This window comes from Trachymyrmex septentrionalis, unplaced genomic scaffold (genome assembly GCF_001594115.1).
Source record: "Trachymyrmex septentrionalis isolate Tsep2-gDNA-1 unplaced genomic scaffold, Tsep1.0 scaffold37, whole genome shotgun sequence".
Taxonomy (NCBI): domain Eukaryota; kingdom Metazoa; phylum Arthropoda; class Insecta; order Hymenoptera; family Formicidae; genus Trachymyrmex; species Trachymyrmex septentrionalis.
Genome location: NW_017305536.1, coordinates 6,463,535 through 6,472,435, shown reverse-complemented (window position 1 = coordinate 6,472,435; position 8,901 = coordinate 6,463,535). Strand labels below are relative to the sequence as shown.

At 37.0% G+C, this 8,901-nt stretch overlaps 1 protein-coding gene across 6 annotated transcripts in view; it reads left to right on the top strand.

The window, feature by feature from the left end:
* The window catches only part of LOC108750610 (RNA binding protein fox-1 homolog 2-like), a 304,555-nt gene that overhangs the window by 265,361 nt on the left and 30,293 nt on the right, over window positions 1-8,901 (top strand). The gene's annotated exons all lie outside the window — the stretch shown is intronic.

The window sequence follows — 8,901 nt, the reverse complement described above, 5'->3', positions numbered from 1 at the left end:
TATATATATATATATATATATATATATATATATATACATATATATACTAATCTCTGCATCTCCTTTTTTGGCGTATATTACTCACTCACACCATTTGCTCGGAAGTATCTTTGAATGGCTTTCGTTCGGAGACCGTAATCGTTATTGTTATACTTCTGGAACGAATAATATCTCTTAGTGCATGGAATCATATATTTCAAGCGAGATCGGCACACGAGTCGAGGCCGATTGGAGCCTTGCGATCGAGTCTATCTGTGTAGCAAGAAACACGTATATTGTACCTGCATACCTCGATGCGAGAATGCGCCTTCATCCACCGCTTCAGGAACTTTGGTTGCCTCCGTCGCGGAGGCAACGATTTTCATTGCAAGCCTTGGGATATGGCGAAGGAACTTTTTGACCCTCAGAAGAGAGAGAGAGAGAGAGAGAGAGAGAGAGAGAAACCCTTCGCCTGTGTGCGAGCTCGGATCGATAGAGAGAAAGCAAAACGCGGAGAAGATTTTAAGCTATCGCGCGGAATTGTAAAACTCGTATTAGAACGAACTTTTTCTTCGTTTCGAACGTCGAATTGCCCGATCGGGGGTTCTCTCGAGTCCTTGTTTACCGGGATAATTGATAGCTTCGTTGTGATAACGTAGAGGCAATTGTATAACTTTTCGATTTTTTTCTTTTTCTTTTTCTACGAGATACATAGATATGTCTTCAGAATAACGCGGGATAACGCAAGAATAGCTGCGTTTAGCAGAAAATGTAGTTTCGTACTGTTGTAAAATTCTTTAATATGATTGGTTTTGCTCTTAGTTTCTTATTGGATTTAAATGTACAAACCAATCGTACTAGAAAAAAGTCACGACAATTGTAAAGCTGCTTTTTCCGAACGCAGCAAAATTGATTTTATCATAAAAGCATAGTTCAACTTTATTTTCATGGCTTTCTTAAACTAAACGCCGCGAGTTAATTTCATTTCGCGTGATGTAGAATCTCGGTTTTGGAACCTAGATTTCGAATCTTTAGTAAACGTTGGTTTCGTTGAATCGCGCTCTGCGTTCTAGTACGTCCCGGACGAAAAGGGGTGAATGTAACGGGTGTCTCGGACACACCGAAGGTTTGTCGTGCGCTCTCAACGGGTCGCGGTAGTCCTGTTTGCTAACGTCATTAGTCCTGTGAGCGTTGATTTGAATTCCAAGTAATTTGCCAAGAGAAGTACGTTATGTAAACACCACACCTTAATCACTGTTGCTTTACTCGTTAGGTTATGCGACTGTGGTTCTAGTGCATTTGACTGACTTTTCAGCCTGTCACGGCTGCATTCACACCTGTTTCCGTGTATGTTTCTTACTTCTGTTTCTTTCACGTTCTATTATTCATCCATTCTATTATTCGTCCATTTCGTACCTCTCCTTTTCCTCTTCTTCCTCCGCCGGATACGTCAATGCCTACATCTCCTCCGTTCTCTTTCCCCGACGTTAACATTTCTACGAGAAAGACGTAAAGTCGGTCCTCACCTTTACCACCATCTTTCGTGACCGGTCACTTTCAGAATTCGTTAACTTATTGGCAGATTTATTTGTGAAACGCTTAACGTGACGTACGCTTTAATATATCCGCCGCTATTCTTCTTCCCGAATTTAATAAACTTCACGAGAGAGATCATTACGTCGACGATATTTCTTTCGTTCAATAACGAATGTTTATTATTCACGAAACAATTGTTACATGTATTGTAACAATCGTATTACATGCACGCAACAATGCATTGAAAATCGATGATTTAACGTGAATGTATTTCTTTATGGTTAAAACTTTGTTGGTTATTAATACTTCGTGAAAATTGCGAACTTTTATGTGAGACATAAATTAATAATATATTAACGTTTGTTTCTACATTCATATTATTGGATTTACTTTCCTTTTAATTTCATCACGCCATTATATCTTCTTTTACAAATGTATTATTTACGAACGAAAATGCCTTTTCGGGGCACATTGTTTTAAAAGCACTCGATACAATGGAGCTTCGTAATTTCCCGAATGAAACGAGCAAAACGAATCGTCAACTTAGACAATTCAAACATCTTAATCTTCGCGAAACGATCTAGAGCGCACAGAGAAGATCTTCGATCTTGATTCTCGCATCGCCCACTTTGTAAAGTTAATGCGGCTTAATTACGTCTTAAGTACTCGTGATTTACGACTCAAACGCGTTACGCGGAAAAAGCGAGCGAGTTGATTCAATTGCTCGCCTCACACGCTAGTGAGCCTGTCACTTTCAGAGACGTCGAATAATCTCAAACACCGAACATCCTCGATCTGTTCCCTGCTTAGTCTTATATAAAATCCAGCAGTCCATTTCTTTCGCATAATTTTTACGTCGTTTCGAAATTAACGAGATCCAAATTTCGCTCTGTATTCTTCACCTCTCTCTCTGTTTTTTTTTTTTTGAAGCACATTAAAATTTAGAGTAGAATTTAATGTAAGAAAGTGGTAGACCTATAATTTGTACGCTGAAAAAAATTTTTTCAACTCAAGTAATATTTTTTTGAATAATACTAGGTAAACATTTCTACAAATAAATATTTATTAAAAAAAAAAAAAAAGAAAGTAACACTTGAATCACAAATAATGTACGTTTAGTAAATATTTATTTGCAATAAAAAAATATTTACATAGTACTATTCAAGAAAATATTGCTTTAGATTTAGAGAATTTTTTTTTTTTTTCCAGTGTAAGATCTTGTACCATTTAGACACAACTGCGCGTTTAAAGAGTAGATTCTTACAAATAATGAGCTCGTCCCTCGTTCTCGCAGCAAACCCTTCAATCTCCCACGTATCGGGCGCAAAAATGGACTCCCTCTCGCCGTCTCTTAGCGAGAAAATCAATCGAGCATCCCGCGGCTCTTTCTCACGCTTTCTCACGGCGACAACGTTCTCCTAAATGCGGATATAATACCGTGCAAACGTTTTCGGCCGTTTCGTGTCTGCCCTTTCTGAGCCACCGTCGCCGGTGGCTCTCTCGCGAGGCGATCGAGCACAGCTTCGCTCGGGAATACATAGGTAAACTCGTACTCCCTTTTTCTCTCGTTGTATCGACTAGCGCGAGTTGTACCTCGCGAGCGATGGAAAGAGCTTCGAGGCGCGCCGTGCAAAAGTGCGCGAGAGAGGGAGGACGGGAAGGAAGAGGGCGATAGAGGATGGACAGAGAAGGGGATAGGAAGGGAGCGAGAGGGAGACGACACGTGGGAGAGACGTGGGTCCAGGGGTGGATGCTGGCAGCGGCATTTATTGATCGCTCGTAGCAACCCTGCTAGCAACCCTCACCGCGCCCTCCGGCCGCCCTCACCCCCTCCTGCTCTCTCAGCGTGCGCGTCACCGGCCGCGAAACGAAAGCCTCAAAGCTGCACGAGCTGCACACCCTCCCCCTCCCTCTCTTCTCTTCTCCCCCAGGATTCAATCATATTAATTACTCACAACACCGCCGACGACTCTTAACGTAAACGCGCTCGTTGATCCCTCGCTGAATCTCCGTAGATCGTTTTTCTCCTAACGCGCTCGCCGCCATGCAATAATACGTAACACCATCTTGAAACGATACATTCAATTCGTAATACTCCTTGAGAACGTTACATTCTGAAAATAACGCGAACAATACAGGTACAGATATAGGAAAAAAAAACTGAGCTGCCTTAAACATTTTACTATTCTTTAAATGTTCGCGACTTGTGTACAAGCTCGCTACTTTTGCGAGACATCTTTAAATATTATTGATGCCTCGAAAGATCGACGAGTTGCAGACAATGAGGTCAAATGCGAAACATTTAAAGCAAATTTTTTTTTTTTTATGCAATTCGGTGAACTCGGAAAATAACGTTTTCTCTTTATTGAGATTTTCCCTCTGGTATGTACGGACGATAAGGTCAGACCGGTGTAAAATTCCACGCGTAAATAACGCGTAAATATACGTGAAATCGCTGAATACCAGGCAGGTAGATATATTATCTGGAATTTGGCGGGGCTGACTCGCGTTCTATAGGATTTTATAGGATCCTCACATTTTACATATCAAAGAATTAAAATTTATATTACGAATTTTAATATAAGATGACACAAGATAGAATAGATACGTGATAATACATAATCGACAATTATGATGGCGAACGCGATAAAAGCGCTGTTGTTGATATCAAAAATAATTTCGATGAGGCCAGGTGGCCTAGATGCGCAATAACGAAGTTTCACGCTGTAACACGTGATAAAAGTTCCTTTCCCTCCGATACTCTCATTATCGGGTAATTGCGTTGAAAATGGCGCGGGACGAGAAGTTATCGCGTAATAATTGATAAGCGTGCGAAACGACGTACGAAGCGTTAAAAATATTATTTTCGCGTTTATCTCGCGTGTAAAATTGGGAAATATATACAATTTGATGCGATTACGTGCGTTCCTTCGACCAACTTATTAATCTGATTTCCCAATTGTGTATTTTCGCTTGTCAGTCGGAAATCTCTCATTCGTTATATATTTCGCGTATTAATAATTATGCTGATATAAATTTTTTCGATGCAATTAAGTTTTCAATTAAAAATTTTTATGCGATTGAATTCCGCCTTTGCCAAGTTTCTCCTTTCCTTACGTTTATTTAATTAAAGAAACGGCTTATTCGGAATCTATTCGTTTTTCATTCAATCTTAAGTTATACCCATAGCCGGAATTAATTAAACGAGGATATAGAAGGGATAATTAGTATACGCGCAACTCGTAAAGTTTGTTTCGATTTAACTTTGAGTTTTGCTATTTTTTTCATTTAATACACACGCGTCGACGCGGCCACATTCTCGTGAAAATTTGCGTGAAACAAGTACATTAAATACAAAAAAACATAGTAAAGTAGGATATATCGTGATAATCGTTACATAAAAATATAATACTCGCGATGATAAAATTATTCCTCGTTTCATCACGCGTGTTTTACATCCGACGTGCTTTATATATACTGAAAAAAGAGTCTAGTAATAGCTATCAAATATTGAATGAAATAATTTTAATTAAATCTTCAGTTAATAAAACCAAAAATAATTTTACTTCTCTAAATATTCAAGTGTTATCAAACAATAATATAACTAGCAATTTAGTAACAATTACTAAATATTTAGAAAAATAAAATTATTTTTACATAACATTTGGTAATTATTATCAGATTCTTTTTTTTATAAATGTATTATTGCAAGTCTTCCTGAATTTGACATTCAGGACGATTATAATCTGTGCGTCGGCAATTGCCAAGTTGTTTCGGCGGTTTTTGTGAGTAATTATTTTAAAATTATTTCCAAAAGTTTGAATCGCAAACTAAAGAGATTCTCGGATACAGTCAGATGAATTATAAAGTCCCGAGGGTAATTTTTTAATTCTTGTTTCCCTCGACGTCCCCTTTTCTCTTTCGTTAAATTTAGTGCTTCGCATCAGTCAGTTCTTCCCTCCTTCTCCTGTCGTCTTAATTATATCATGTACTTGCAATAGCGTACCTTCTTGTGCCTCTTGAGACACAGTAACATAAAAGCCTCTTTGTTCAGTTCCTTTTACGAGGAAGATTCAAAATTTTGTGTAATATCGGGTCTACAAAGTAGTATAATTGCAATGATTCGATAAATCTTGTTTCATGCGTTTACGATTACACATGTTGACATTTCGCAAATGATTTTAACAATGTTATTTTTTTGTTTATGTCATGAAACTGAAAGAACAAGTATATCTCTCGCGATATTTCATGATGGTGCGGTTTATAGTTTGAATATTTAAATATTTTTGTATAACACGCGTTACAGATACATTTTAAATTGGTATTGGGCCGCATAATTGTTAGATTTTTAGTTGACATTTTCAGAATTGAAAAAAGTGCACATGTACGCCTGAAGCGAAAGTGCGCAGTTGTGTGTAAAATTACATCGGATATCAAATATGCAATTACGCACGAATGGCACTGCGTTGATTGGTAATAAATCAGTGAGTAAATATCGTAATTAATATTTCGTTTGTGCACAGTGGGGCGAAATATGCAGGTCGCGGTCGTTTAGCAAATAAACTCGCATGAAAAATGAGCCGTAATTAACAATACTGCGTATACCAAACTGCGCTTTGTCAACAACAGAGAACACGAGAAAATTCGCGATAATTCACATGTCTGTTTCCTTTTTATATGTATTTAGAATGGTATATACCTAAATTTTTGTTTAAATATATGCCTAATGTATTAAATATTGATAATTCCTCTGACGTTTAGCTTGAATTATTATATGTACGAGAGAAAAAAAGGAAATTATATTTAAAAAATATACGAAAACAACAGTTGCTAAAGTATCTACAAATTTAGCTAAATACAGATCTGAAAATAATTCGATTAAACCAAAATAATTACGTAAAACGCTCAAACTAATTGCTAAAATGTCGAAACTTTTTATAACATTATGCTTGATTATTTTACATTATTTTGGTAGTTTAATTATTTTCAAAACTGTGTCTTTTAAGTTTAATTAAATTTTGTTGACACTTTAACATTGTTCTTTCTGTATAATAATATTATTTAAATGAATATATAATATTGTATAAATATTAAAACGTAAAAAGATTTATTTCTAAATTTTTTAATTTTATTTAAATTCTATTTTAATTTCGATTAGGCGTTGTAAGTTTCGACCGTTAATTACACGGTATTTCTTATTGCGCGCTAATTATTTAATTGGCCATTATTTCTCTAAATCGATTGAAGTAGCGACATCGCATCGTAAAGTAGCAGTTAAAAGGTTTTCTAATTATAATCATAAATCGTTCGCAACGCGATGAAGAGTTTCAGGCACGTTAGAGGGAGAGCTGTACGGACCGACGGGATTGTTCGATTCGTTGAATTAACAGTCAGTCGTGAACGCAATGGCTCTTAATAAATCCGTATCGAGAAATATCGAGCTCTAACGAGACACAGCTCGAGAAGCCGCTTTCGCGCGGAATCCGTACGCGCGATTTCGCGGTAAAAATTAATCCGTTTTCGATTTACCGCATGGAGAAACGTCGCGCCGGATGATCCGCCGGCTATAATCAACTCTCGCAGTTTTTTCCTCCGGCCCTTTTTCGTCCTCTCGCAGAACGGCGCGTCGTTACGATTTAACGAAGCTTTAGAAAAGTTGGAAACTTTCGAGAACGCAATAAATCTGTCCCGGTGCGTTTCGCCTTAACGAGCCAGTCCGCAAACTTTGCATAAAATTTCATCTTATTCGTTACGGCAGAATTAATTCTCTTTGCCCAATCGTACGTGGTCGTTCGTCTTTGTAGCGTTAGACTTTGTTTTACGACGGTGCCGTGTGTCGGGATCTTTGTTAATTAATTAGTTAAAACTTGAAATTAACTGGAGTCAACGAAACGCAAAATTAATATCCTCCTATTGCGTAACTTTTTTTCTCAAAGACTTCAAAAATTTATTGCGCAAGTTCTTTCTTGTTATATCCTCATTACATGATTACGTCACGCGCCGATACGACAAGTAAATGTTCCCTAACATTTTCCAATTGTCTAGTTGGCGTAATTCAGGTAATTTCAGTAATGATGTTATACGTGTATTACATGATCGACTAATAATTACATTTAAAGAGACCGATATTACATTAAATCGTGTGTCCCGAGTAGCACTTCGAAGGGCACGTAACTATGTAACATCCGATTTGCGATACGTATACACGCGACTATCGCAATTAATTATCATTTTTATATCCATTTGTTCTGAATTTCCAATAATATCGACTGATTTTACTTCGAGTCTTGCTAAATGGAAAAGAGAGAGAGAGAGAGAGAGAGAGAAATAGAGTTTGGATTTAAATTAAATTTACGATTTAAATCACAAGCAAAATTGTACAATCATCACTTACGCGTTTAAGTTGTTTTGATTCGTTAACTTAAATTTAAGTGAATACGAATTGTATAATAATTTATAGGCGCCGAGAAAAACTTTCGTTCGCAAATAATCTTTTATTTTTATTTTCTACTACAAACTAACGGAAGATTTTCGTTAGGAATATATAACAATCTATTCGTATCATTTACAGCGGCAGCAAAATATACATAAAAAGAACTCGCTAACTGACACCGAAAATGCCATAATCCGCTCACAATTACATATTAATAAGATATTTATATTCGTGATTACGAGACGTTTTACTACGTAGACAAACGCTTCAGTGCAAAGTAATTCTAACGTGAAATTAAAAAAATTGTTAATAATGTAACTGGTTCGAACGAATCGTTTTTCTGCATAACATTTGTAATTTTAATCTACAACAATATTTCACGATCGTCCGAACCGCATCGAATTAATCCGCCAGTTATTCACGGAACGTTGAAATTAACGCAACAACAGTTCCAACGTTCACGAAATATTGTTGTAATAAAAACTAAGCGTTCATGATATATATGAAAAGGCGAGTCTCGAAATTCTGAGGCTTTAATCCACTCCCTCGAAAAGGCAGCTGCGACATATTCGACAATTATACAAACACTAGCAGTCTGGAATTTAAATTACTAATAGCGCGATCATTCATTCAACGAATCGATCCCCTACGTTTTGACACTGTACTTTTACGAATGTTTAAATTTCAAAGGCTGTTAAACAGTATACATACAAAAGAATCTAGAGGGAAATATTTGCTTTAAAAAAAGAATTTTTTGTTTATTTTTTACGACACATGAGAGATAGATAGATAGAGAGAGAGAGAGAGAGAGAGAGAGACCTGCGTCTCGAGAGCGACTTGCCAACAACTACGCTGTCGTTTATTTAATTATTAACCTGATTGCCCGAGTCATGAGGTGCTCAGACTAACGAATATGACGCGGCTTCCCAAAGTTCCACGAAAACGAGGAGTGG